This window comes from Gigantopelta aegis, chromosome 11 (genome assembly GCF_016097555.1).
Source record: "Gigantopelta aegis isolate Gae_Host chromosome 11, Gae_host_genome, whole genome shotgun sequence".
NCBI lineage: Eukaryota > Metazoa > Mollusca > Gastropoda > Neomphalida > Peltospiridae > Gigantopelta > Gigantopelta aegis.
In genome coordinates this window covers 12,354,631-12,367,817 of record NC_054709.1, presented here as the reverse complement: position 1 = coordinate 12,367,817, position 13,187 = coordinate 12,354,631, and the positions used below count along the sequence as shown (strand labels likewise).

The 13,187-nt window shown below is 39.4% G+C and overlaps 1 long non-coding RNA gene across 1 annotated transcript; it reads left to right on the top strand.

Annotated features, from left to right (window-relative positions):
* Positions 1 to 625: 625 nt before the first annotated feature.
* LOC121385701 lies at positions 626 to 12,684 on the top strand. The gene is made up of 3 exons (XR_005959570.1): positions 626 to 863; positions 9,885 to 9,971; positions 11,869 to 12,684. It is a non-coding gene; the product is annotated as an uncharacterized LOC121385701 (long non-coding RNA).
* Positions 12,685 to 13,187: the final 503 nt, after the last annotated feature.

Sequence of the window (13,187 nt, the reverse complement as noted above, 5' to 3'; positions counted from 1 at the left end):
TACATGAATGTATCTATTCTAAATTTGTGGAGAAAGGTCCTATGCCTGTCGACCATCATGTAAAAAACGAAATAAATATTATTGGAAACAACTGATATTGCCTTTCAGAAGCAGCTTCAGAATTTATTATTTTTCGGAGTACACGTAGTTGCATTATTCAAAACTAAATCAACATGCATTATATAGGCAATGTTCCCAGATACCCCAATCCTGTCCTGGACGGAAAAACTGGCATAAGTAGACACCTGCGCCCATGACAGGCTTGCTCTGACCTGACCTTATCTGACCAGACCAGAGATCCCAAATTTTCAACCATTACAGAAATACGAATGGCAGTTCTAAATTGAACACATTGAAATGAAGGTTCATAAAAAAAAAAAAGGATCACTGTATCTGATTGAATTTGTAGGTATTTCAAAATTAAATTTCGGGTTTGTTTAGAACCTGCCAACATAAGCTGCAATACCAATATTTATTATCATATTTTTTTGTTTATTGTCATACTAGCTGTCTTACTACTCTTAGCAATTCTTTATTCCTTTGACATACACCGTTAACTTATTACGTAATCAAATTAACTGTCTTTTTCTTTTCTTCTTTTTTCCCTTTTAGTTTGCACCTCAAACTGGATCGTCTATTCTAAATAAAACCAGACATGGCAAGAAATGATGTCAACCGACGTGTTAATTACTAGCCTTGCCCCCCGCGGCGCCGGCTTGTTATTTAGCGTGGTATCACGGAGGGGACTTGTTATGATACCTATTGTTTTTACTCGGTGGTGCGTGTAACCAGGACTCCGGTTTTATGGCCAACACATGGACTGAAAGAATGTGTTACGTAACGAGATTAGCGGCTTTTACTGGGTGAGTGAAGATCTGCCAACTTTAAGCGAGTCTTTGAAAACGAGAAACCGTGACAGGTGTAGATCCGGGGGGGGGGGGGGGGAGAGGGGGTGTACCGAGGATGCACACCCCCACCCATGAACTTCAAAGTATCCCACAAATCCTATTAATTTTCTTTTAGTGAGCGAGATGTAATAGCTATATATGATACAGTCAATATTTAATTAATTACTTTTATTTCTTTATAATTATGATTATGATTATTGTTACTATTATTATTATTGTTTTTATTTACACTTCTCCACCCCCTCTCGCCCCTGGTCAGAAGTTCTGCTTACAACGAGCGTGCTTGAACATTAAATTGATATAAGCACGTTAATTTCCAACATCTGACTTAACAATCATTTGTGGGCATACATGCATATATCGGATAGATATTTCTGCGGGGCCGTATCTGGCTGGGTTGCAAGAGGGCAAATTCTACCCCCAGAAAAATACAAAAAGTGCTGTTTTGTCGTTTAAAAAAGACCCTAGGTGTCTTCGTTTTGGAAATTACTTACTACTGTGACTGGATTAATCTGTTTTGTAATGCCACCCCACTTATTACAGACTATAGAGGTACGTCCCCTATTTTGAAGAAAGATTGACAGCAACTGGAGGGAATCAGTAATGATTTTTTTTTTTTTTTGCCTGTTATGTGATAATGTATTGCATAACACTAATTCAAAACCATTTTTAATATTAAACGTTTACAGTATGCATTATATATAACCAGTGTACGACATTAAGGTCGACGACAGTCACTTTTTTCGCACCCTTGTTTTGGCTTCCTTAGAGGTGTGGGTAATTGGTGGGTTTTTAAAAAAAACAGAAAAAAAAGTTTATTACCCAAGAAATATGTTATGTTTGTGTCAGGGCTACCTCTAGGCACATTGATTTATTAATCATCGGTCATATTATTATAAAAAAAAAAATGCACACTTAAATTCAAAGAACTGTTTAATTGTAATAGCATAAACACCCTCCGTAAAATGTCAAAATTCATTTCTGAAAATACAAGTAAATTCAGTAAACTCAGTAAATTCAGTAAATCATAGACAGACGTCTTCAGTATCATTTGATACTTTTAAAAGTTCTAACTTGTAAAAAATCTCTCTGCTATATTTGAATATGTGTCTTAATTTTTAAAGTGTGTATATGTATTTTGAATTGTTTGTATATATTCTTGTCAGTGTACGGACAATTGCTCACCGGACAATTGCTCACCGGACAATACCTCACCGGACAATTGCTCACTGGACAATTGCTCACCAATAAAGTGAAAAATAGGACAATTGCTCACTACAATTGCTGAATATTTTTTTATCAATAAAATTTTATTTTAGGTTATGGTATGTGTGTGTAAATGGTTGGGTGGGAGTGGGAATATCTGATAAATAAATAGTTGTGCCTTTAAAAATTCCATGTTTTATGTTCTTTTTTAATAACAAAAGAAAAAATATCAAATGAATGAATGTTTAACGACACCCCAGCACGAAAAATACATCGGCTATTGGGTGTCAAACTATGGTAAATTCAACAACAAAAATATCAAAGGTGACCACGATTACCTAACTCCAGTGCCTTCTAAAAATTCTGTTATTTTTTTATTAATAAAATAATAAATAAAATTTTATTAATAAAATGAATGAATGAATGAATGAATGTTTAACGACACCCCAGCACGAAAAATACATCGGCTATTGGGTGTCAAACTATGGTAATGTAAATAAATAAAGTGATGATCAACATCAATATAAAAAATCAAGGTTTAAACAAAAACAGTGTAAAGAACTGTGCCAAAAATACAAATACAAATATCACAGAATTTTACGGACACCGAATTTTACTCTAAACTTCAATTTGTGCTGTATTGGCCATTCTCAAAGAGAATGTTACACCCCTGCACCACGGTGAGGTTACAGCACGCGCAGGGGTTATTAATAAAAAAAACCTAAAGGTGAGCAATTGTCCTATTTCTCATTTTATTGGTGAGCAATTGTCCAGTGAGCAATTGTCCGGTGAAGTACTGTCCGGTGAGGTATTGTCCGGTGTGCCTACATGACCGGCCTCGGTGGCGTCGTGGCAGGCCATCGGTCTACAGGCTGGTAGGTACTGGGTTCGGATCCCAGTCGAGGCATGGGATTTTTAATCCAGATACCGACTCCAAACCCCGAGTGAGTGCTCCGCAAGGCTATATGGGTAGGTGTAAACCACTTGCACCGACCAGTGATCCATAACTGGTTCAACAAAGGCCATGGTTTGTGCTATCCTGCCTGTGGGAAGCGCAAATAAAAGATCCCTTGCTGCTAATCGGAAGAGTTGCCCATGTAGTGGCGACAGCGGGGTTTCTCTCAAAATCTGTGTGGTCCTTAACCATATGTCTGACGCCATATAACCGTAAATAAAATGTGTTGAGTGCGTCGTTAAATAAAACATTTCTTTCTTTCTTTTTTCTTGTCACTGTAAATAACTATTGTACAATAATTCCTCATAATATGCGTTCGTTTGACGGCCTGAGTTTACCAAAATAAAGTTTTAAAGTTTCAAAGCTAGTGGATGTCAAACATTTGGTCTTAGAGAGGAAACCCGCTACATTTTTCCTTTTGCAGCAAGGTATCTTTTATATGGACCATCTCACAGACAGGATAGCACACGAGGCCAGGTTTAGTGGGTGTGTTTGTTTAAGCTAATATCCTGGGAGAAACAGTTAAACAACATGGGTTGTCCTTTTGAGGGCATTTTGCCCATCAGGCAGGCAAAGGCGCATAAAAAAAAGTCCATGGGCCAACTGATATTAATAAAAATACTATAACCACTAACGCTATGAAGAAACATATTTAATTAATTGTGGTCTGGTCATTTTGGAGAATAAGGGCTATAACTCTAATCGGCTTAATTTGGCATGAATGCAGCAAGAGTTATGACCACACAAAAAATCGCAGCAGACTGTGTAATTGTGTGTTTTAACCGCCCTCGGGGTTTTAACGACTCGGTGGTTAGGTGTAAGGCCACTACAACCTCTTCTCTCTCACTAACCACTGACAACTAACCCAGTGTCCTGGACACACAGCCCAGATAGCTGAGATGTGCCCAGGACAGCGTGCTTGAACCGTAATTGGATATAAGCACGAAAATAAATTGAAGTAAAAAATGTGTGTTCGACATAAATTTGCATTGTGGTGGTGTCGTTGTTAAACCATCTGACCTAAGGCTGGTAGGTACTGGGTTCGGAGCTTGGTACTGGCTTCCACCCAGAGCGAGTTTTAACGACTCAATGGTTAGGTGTAAGACCATTACACCCTCTTCTCTCTCATTAACCACTTACAACTAGCAACTAACTCGCTGTCCTGGACAGACAGCCCAGATAGCTGAGGTGTGTGTGTGCTCAGGACAGCGTGCTTGAACCTTATTTGGATGTAAGCACGAAAATAAGTTGAAATAAAAAAGTGTGTTCTGCATAAATTTGCATTGTTTAATTTTGCGGATTTTAAATATATAATTATAAAAATAACATGTGTTATGCAGACATCTGTAAGATACCAGACTGATTAAGGCAGGTTTACTCTAAATACGTTTGTGTATAAATGTATTAAAGGGACATTCCTGAGTTTACTGCATTGTAAGATGTTTCCGACTAATAAAATATTTCTACGATTAAACTTACATATTAAATATATTTTCTTGTTTAGAATATCAGTGTCTATACATTCGATGTGTTTCTGGTCGTCTTGATATTTGTAAGAAAACTGGATTTGGTCTTCAAATAATTTCGTACGTACGAAAAAATAATATTTTAGGAAATAAAATGAAATTTAACCTAGTAAAAATATTAGAACGATCAGAAACACGTTTAATATACAGCCACTAATATTTTATGCAGAAAAATATATTTGATATGCAATTACAATCGTTAAAAAGGCTCTGTTAGTCGACAACATATTAAAAGCAAACTCAGGAATGTCCCTTTAAGCATATATTAAAACCAGACTATTTTAATGATGTATCCAGCTTTTTGTTGTTGTTGTTGTTGTTGTTGTTGTATTATCATATATTTTCCCTGGATGATGTCAACCATTTTGAACGCCATATTTGTTTGTTGTTAGATACCAAATGTTTGTAGTTTAAAATGAGAAGTGTCAGTTATAACTTCTAACACAGGGTTATTTTGACATTTGGTCAAGAGAAATAAAGGAAATTCGTTGCCGCCACATAGATATATATCTTTAATATGTCAGGGGCATGTGCTGGAAATTGTGAAAGGGGTTAACATTGTGGCGGTTGACGTTGTGAGGGGTCGGGTCATGCTCACACGGAAAATACATTAAAAAACCCAAAAATGTTTTGGAGCAGGGAATTTTTACCCTCAACCTCCTGCGATTGCGCATGACTCTTCCATAGGCAGAACAGCACGTACCTATGATCATGCTCCCTATCGCGCTAAGAACATTCTACAAGTATTGGGCACAGAAAAAAGCGTTCTCTTGAGGCTCGGCCGATCTAGGGTCGATCCCCATCGGCCTATGTCTCGTTCCCGCCAGAGGGGACGGGACTTAGCTCAGTGGTAAAGCACTCGTCTGATGCGCGATCTATCCTGGATTATTAAAGGCCGTGATGTCCTGTCTGTGGGATAGTGCATATAACAGATCCCTTGCTACTAACAGAAAAGATGTACCAGGTTTCCTCTCTAAGACTGTCAGAATTACCAAATGTTTAATATCCAATAGCCAATTATTAATAAATCAATGTGCACTAGTGGTGTCGTTAAATAAAAACAAACTTTAATAAATCAATGTGCACTAGTGGTGTCGTTCGGCTATTGCATATAAAAGATTCCTTGCTGATAATAGAACAAGAGTGGCCCATGGGGTGACGGCAGCGGGTTTCGTCTCTTGTTATCTGTATGTGTGGTCCTTAATCTTATATCTAATAAAACATATGTTGCGTCGTTAAATAAATCATTGTAGACCAGTTCTCTAATTGGGATTGTCCCCGTCCCAACCAGTTCCCCACTACTAGTATATCAATGGCCGTGGTATGTGCTGTCCTGTTTGTTGGAAAATGCATATAAAAGATCCCTCGCTACTAATGAAAAAAAAAAGTGTACGTAAACCAATTGGATTAAAATTGAATGGAAAAAGATGTAGCGGATTTCCTCTAAGACTAGGTGTCAAAATTACGAAATGTTTGACATCCAATAACACATGATTAACAAATCAATATGCTCTAGTGGTGTCATCAAACAAACCAAACTTTAAGTTTGAACCTTTTTCTTCTAAACTTTTTTCTTGTCAACCTGGAGATCTTTTACAGTGTCCCGATTTCTTTTGCACTGCCATGATGGCACTACACTTATTTTAGGCTGTGTGCGCGTGCGTATGTGTGTGTGTGTGTGTGTGTGTGTGTGTTTGTGCATGCGTGCGTGCGTACGTGCGTGTGTGTTTGAAACTAAAACGGCGAAACGTCTCGCATCCACAGCAAACTAATACTATCAGGCGCGGGGCCAGGGGTTTGTGAATTAATTAATTAATTTTTATTTATTTATTTACGTCGGGATGGTGTGTGTGTGTGTGTGTGTGTGTGTGTGTGTGTGTTTAACTAAAACGGCGACACTGCCCACATCTGATTAATATTTTGATCACCACAGCAAACTACTACTATTAGGCACGGAGCCAGGGGTTTGTAAATGAATGAATGAATTTTTATTTATTTTTTTACGTCGGCAAAAAAAAAAAGTGAAGACGTGCAACCTTCGGTGGCTCCCCCTGACAATATACGCTATATATATATATATATATATATATATATATATATATATATATATATATATATATGTATATATATGTGTGTGTGTGTATATGTGTTTTATATATATATATATATATATATATATATATATATATATATATATATATATATATATATATATATATATATACAAAATCAACACCATTGTGATTAATGTGCACTAACACGGCCATGTATTTAGCTATAGAACAGAAGTAGGTTAACCCTTAATAACTACTGTATGCTGTAGGTCTAACTAACCTTGGGCTAATAGCCAACACTGATCGCACTTACACAGCAGGGGCTTCTTTCATCTATGATAAGGTAATAGTCTGTCTCTTAATTGATAGGATAGTTTAGTCTTAGTCTTAGTGGAAAGATAATAACTTTCGTTTTGCCACCGGCCTCGGTGGCGCAGTGGTTAAGCCATCGGATTACAGGCTGGTAGGTACAGGGTTCGCAGCCCGGTACCGGCTCCAACCCAGAGCGAGTTCTTAAGGGCTCATTGGGTAGGTGTAAGGCCACTACACCCTCTTCTCTCTCACTAACCACTAACAAACTAACAACTAACCCAGTCCTGGACAGGCAGCCCAGATAGCTGAGGTGTGTGCCCAGGACAGCGTGCTTGAACCTTAATTGGATATAAGCACGAAAATAAGTTGAAATCAATCAATCAATCGTTTTGCCAACAGAAACAAGAGGAATGAGTAGACCAACATACAGACCTCGACGTGAAACAAATTGAGGGGAGATTAATTGTTCCCAAAACTTAAGATTATGGGGGGAAATTTAAAAGTCGCCATATTGATACCACATAAATTCACATGCTTAGGGGAGCCAAAATTATTCTCCTAGAACTAAATTATTATAGTCTTCTGCATCAGGAAAAATGCAGCGGGTTTCCTCTCATGACTAACTATTTGTCTGAATTACCAACTGTATGACTTCCAATAACCAAATTAATTAATCAACGTGCTCTGGTGCTGTCGTTAAACAAAGAAACAAACTGAAACTGAAACTAAACTCGTCTCAGGGGGAGTGATGAACTCGGTGTGCACAAACAACTCGTGGAAAGTGAAATACCATTCAACGCAATTGTGGACTATGAAGGCACGTGCAATTCGTGTCAAAGATCCAATTTCTTTAAAGGGCCTGCTACACGATACGATAGAATCGGACCGAGTCACTCATACAAGTCAATCGCACGATTCAATCGGACCGATTGAATCGGACGTGTTGCCACGGAGTACTTGTCAATCGTATGAAATGTGACGTCATTGTAACACATCCTTGCTGTAACCATGGTAAACAATGTCGTGTATTGATAAGAAGGCGGCTGTTCTAACGTTTTTGTAAACAGAGTTTTCCACCATTACACTCTGAACGTGGAGGTTATTTGTGCCATGATCTGATTGGTCAACGTCCCCAAACGTCCGATTCAGTCGTATGAAAATAGAACAGGTTCTAAACTTCGACTCGTACAAGTGACTCGGGCCGATTCAATCGTATGCCGTGTCACACGTTACGATTTGCTTGTTGGCGTTGCAATCTGAGTGACTCGTACGAGTCAGTCGTATCGTGTACCAATTTTTAAACTCATACAATGGGTGTGCATTTAAAAGGCCCCATCTTCGTGGATAACACGATGCTGATTGATTAATTTACTTTTCTGTGACCGTGACCGTGACACTAGTATTTACGTGCCTATATCCACAAAGGTTCAGGCACGCCCACCTCGGATTTAATCTCTGACTTCGCCAGTGACTAACTCCGGGGCAGGGGGGGGGGGGGGGGGGGGGGATTGAGTTTGAATGTGCAGAATTTGGAAAATAGCCAGTTAGTAACGTCCAGCGAAAGCGCGGACCAAATAGCAGACACCAAGTGAGGCCGTGCTGTGATTGGCTGAATTTCGATTCCTTGGTGAGACCTGTTTTCTGCCTAAGATAAAATGAGAATACCTGCATCCAGCCATGTCCGGACTTTAAAATTACACCCAAAAGTAGTTTTGACTGCTCGGCCTGAAAGTTTTTAAGGTGATTTGAGCAATTGAACGGGCGCGAAAGTAAAGTGCGTTGGACTACTTATAAAAAAATAAACATAAGAATTTAGAACCACGATCGCAAATTTTTAAAGTCCAACTAAGCCCAAAAAAAGGAGGTTACCTGTCCTAGATAAGGTTGACTAGGGGGAGGAGAGCCACACCCTCGTATCCAAGTTGGGGATCAGCTGGTGGATGTCTGGCTTCGCTAACAGCCTGGTGATAAGAGGATACTGCTCGCTGAACACCTTCTTCATCAGTCGATGGATCGAAATGTTGTCCATTTCTGCGAACAGTAGAGCCTGGCTGTAGCGGTTGTCCAGACGGTATGTTGCACACACAGCCTTTTTCCCGTCCTTGAACGTCACTGGGTGTAGCTCGTACTCCCCCCGTCCGTCGGGCATGTCCTCAAAGTTCCTGCAACGCGGGACCGTGGGCAGCTTCTTGGTGTCTGTGATGTTCCCAGTAAAGCAGTTAAGGTAGCGCCGATTCAGCTTCCCGTGCAGAGTCCAGGGGTCCATGGTGTCTCCGGACTCTGCACCTTCGGGTGGTGGCTGTGGTTGTTTCGGCGGTGTCCTGGTGGTAGTAACCGCAATCGGCGCTTCCGCTTTCCGCTTTCCAACGGCGGCTTGACGGCCCTGCATCACAGACGCTGTCGCCGGTAAAGTTGGCGACGTGCGACTGGACGCAAGAGAGGCCCAAGATGAAGGGGGCCGCCGGGTCGGAGTTGTGCAGATATCTGCACAGGTCTCCTCCACTGGGGCCGTCTGTGAAGTAGGGCTGGTCGGGACCACGGTCTCTTCCTTCCTCTTCTCGGGCGAAACCGCAGGGCGCGGCGACGCAGAAGGAGCCGCTGCCGGTAGTTGAGCTACCGGGTTTGGCCCCCCCTGAACCGCTCCCTGCGGGTTTCTCCTCTTCCTCCGTCTCGTTCTTCTCTTCTTCTGTGTTTGCGCGTCGCCGTACACCAAAGTCACGGTTGCCCGTGACCCGGTGTACGCGACGCGGTACTCCAGAAGCACACCATAGCTAGTAATCAGTGCCCCCAGGGGGGGGGGGGGGGCAACTGCAGAGAGCACGAACATAGGTCCTGCTTCATCATACTACTGTATTGGTCTGTACTTTTCTGTTATCATACCATGAGATATCACCATCTGCTCCATTCTTTTGTATGACATTAGGAGGAACTCCACAGAGAGGTGTCTGCTTCCGGTCATTTATGAACAACAGGAAGTAACCCGTCTCCGAAGCGATTCCTGCTAATAACGGTACATCGATAGATTATAATTATAAATATATGTTGTCAGTACTGTCTGGTATGCATCCTGTCTGAATTTATGAATAATCGCCGTCAGTACAAATCATTGCATTCAAAGACGAAGCACAGGGGCGGCACGTAGCCCAGCGGTAAAGCGCTCGCTTGATTCGTGGTCGGTTTAGGATCGATCGCCGTCGGTGGACCTATTGGGCTATTTCTCGTTCCAGCCAGTGCACCACGACTAGTATAACAAAGGCTGTGGTATGTGCTATCCAGTCTGTGGGATGGTGTGTATAAAAGACCCCTTGCTACTAATGGAAAAATGTAGCGAATTTCCTCTAAGACTATATGTCAAAATTACCAAATATTTGGCATCCAATAGCCGATGATTAATAAATCAATGTGCTCTAGTGGTGTCGTTAAACAAAACAAACAAACTTGTTTTTTCAAAGACGAAACAAAGGGCGTAAGTTACTTTAATGGCAGCTTTTATCAGCTAGTAATTGGTTTAGTATTATCACTGTTATAGAATATTCTTTAACAGATGTGCAACTAAACATGTTTTATGCATACATTGTTTATCCTGTGTCTAAAGCTCTTACACGTTTGTTTTGTTTAACGACCTCACTAGATCACATTGAGTAATAGTAATTAATCATCAGCTATTGTATTTTACCCGCTACGTTTTCCAGTCAACACTAAGGAATCTTTAAAGGGACATTCCTTAGTTTGCTGCAATTTTTAAGATGTTATCAACTAACAGAGACTTTTTAACGATTGTAATTACATATCAAATATATTTCTCTGCATAAAATATTAGTGGCTGTATATTAAACGTGTTTCTGATCGTTCTAATATTTGTACTAGGTTAAATTTTATTTTATTTCTTAAAATATATTTTTTCGTACGTACGTGGGCTTCTTACAAATATTAAGACGACCAGAAACACATTGAATATACAGACACTGATATTCTAAACAAGAAAATATATTTAATATGTAAGTTTAATCGTAGAACTATTTTATTAGTTGGAAACATCTTACAATGCAGCAAACTCAGGAATGTCCCTTTAAGTACCTACCGTTAGTGTTTGAACACGCCTTTGTATCTATAATATAATACTATTTCTCGTTCTAGCCAGTGCACCACGACTGGTATATCAAAGGCCGTGGTATGTGCTCTTCTGTCTGTGGTATGGTGCATATAAAATATCTCTTACTGCTAATTGAAAAGAGTAGCCCATGAAGTGGCGATAGCAGGTTTCCTCTCTCAATATCTGTGTCCGACGCCATTTAACCGTAATAAAATGTGTTGAGTGCGTCGTTAAATAAAAACATTTCCTTCCTATAATATAATCAAGGGGTCCAACCTAAACCGTATGACACGTGCTTGAACTTCGTATACCACTACCAAAATGGCGGATAAAGCTCGCTTCGATACACGACGGTGAGTACATTTTGTCTTACAGCTGCATGCTGAATGCCTTTCCGATTAAAATAATATTGCGATACGGCTCTAGAATGAATACTCTATCCATCTGTTTACGTAATTCTCGATTTTGTTCAACCAAAACAAAGCTGTTGAAGAAAAACCTCGTTGTTTTGACTGTCAAAACAAACATGAACAAAATATTTGGTGTTATTTTAATAAAACAAGTTATATTTATATACCTTGAAAGTGTCATGATGAAAGCTTGTACACCCTGGGAGCTAAATTATGCAAATATGTTTTGGAAAGTCATTTTATAATTGTTCATCCAAGACATTTCTTATAGTTTAGGCACATCTTCGTCTGCTCCCCTGGTTAAAGCCAATTTTGTTTACTTCAAAAAATTATATTTGAATTTGTACCCCTAAAATATCGTGATTATATTTTTCAACTTAAGGTGTGGTGGGTTTTTTTTTCAGTAATGGGAAGATACAAAAAGAGGCCTGTTAAGCCTTTACCAATAACGAAAGAGGAAAGTTGTTTCCCCGTCTTGACACCTAGAAGATCCAGTTCTGGCAAAAGGCTGTGTAATCGTCGTACCTCAGACTTTACAAATTGCACAAATAAATGTTTCCTCATCCATTTAAGAAAGCATCTTCCATATCAACACCTATAGATGTAAATCCTACATCCAACAAGAGATTTCCAACACCACCACAGCAGAGATCATCACAGAAGAAAGGAGAAAAGCGATTTAGGAAGAGGTTGTCATTCGCATCTCAGAGTGTAAATGACAATGATGATAATCATACATTTCAATTGTTAGATGAACCGTCCCTTGACGCAGACATATATACTGATGATATAACAGAAACAATGTCACTCTTCAGAAGCAGTGTTCAAAATGGCTTTTGTTCCACAAAACCCCCAAAACAAAACATTTCCTATGTATTATTTAAAGATACGCTAAAATGGCACGGTCACGGTAATTCATCCTACATGAGGTATTCTGACGCCAACAAGGACTTGTTTTGGACAGGAACCTTTTTTGGGAGGTCAGTTTATCAGATTCATGAGAGGGTTTTCTCGCCGAGATATATACTGGACCACCTCAAGGAGTTCAACCTGCACGTGCCAACTACAAGGTGGATGATGGAAAGATACTTCCTTCTTTATGACTTTGAATCAAGGACAAATGCTCATGTGTTCAGATGTTACATGCAATTAAAATCTACACATAAACTAAGTTTCAACTATTCAAATGCGTTCCAATTTCTAAAATACCCTAAAAAACACCCAAGTATTGTTCGAGACCTGTGAATGCTTATATATAATTGATTACATGTACATTTATATTCAAAGGCAGCGTGAATAGTTTATTTATGCTGAAACTGCTCGTGTTACATCACTGACACTATGTGATACCACTGGCAGCAGTAATAAAACATTTAGGTTATCACACTCCAGATGACAAACATCTCAGAGGCTTTAGATTGGATAAAAACGAATTGTGATGCAGTATTTTTAATGTACCGTCACAATTGTAATTCCTAATTTTTCTCTGTTCAGCTTGAAAAAATTAAAAACAAAATTTAGTAAAATGGCAACAGAAATGTAATGCAAATCCCCTCATTTATGAAATAAGTTTCTCAATTCGTGACGGTTGACCATCTTACTTGTGTCACTCACGTTAGTTAATTTTCAAAACGTCACCTAAGACTAAAACCCATGTCTTAACTAACGAGAGTGAAATAAATACAATAATCAACCGTCACTCGTCGTGGAGCTTTCATGTACA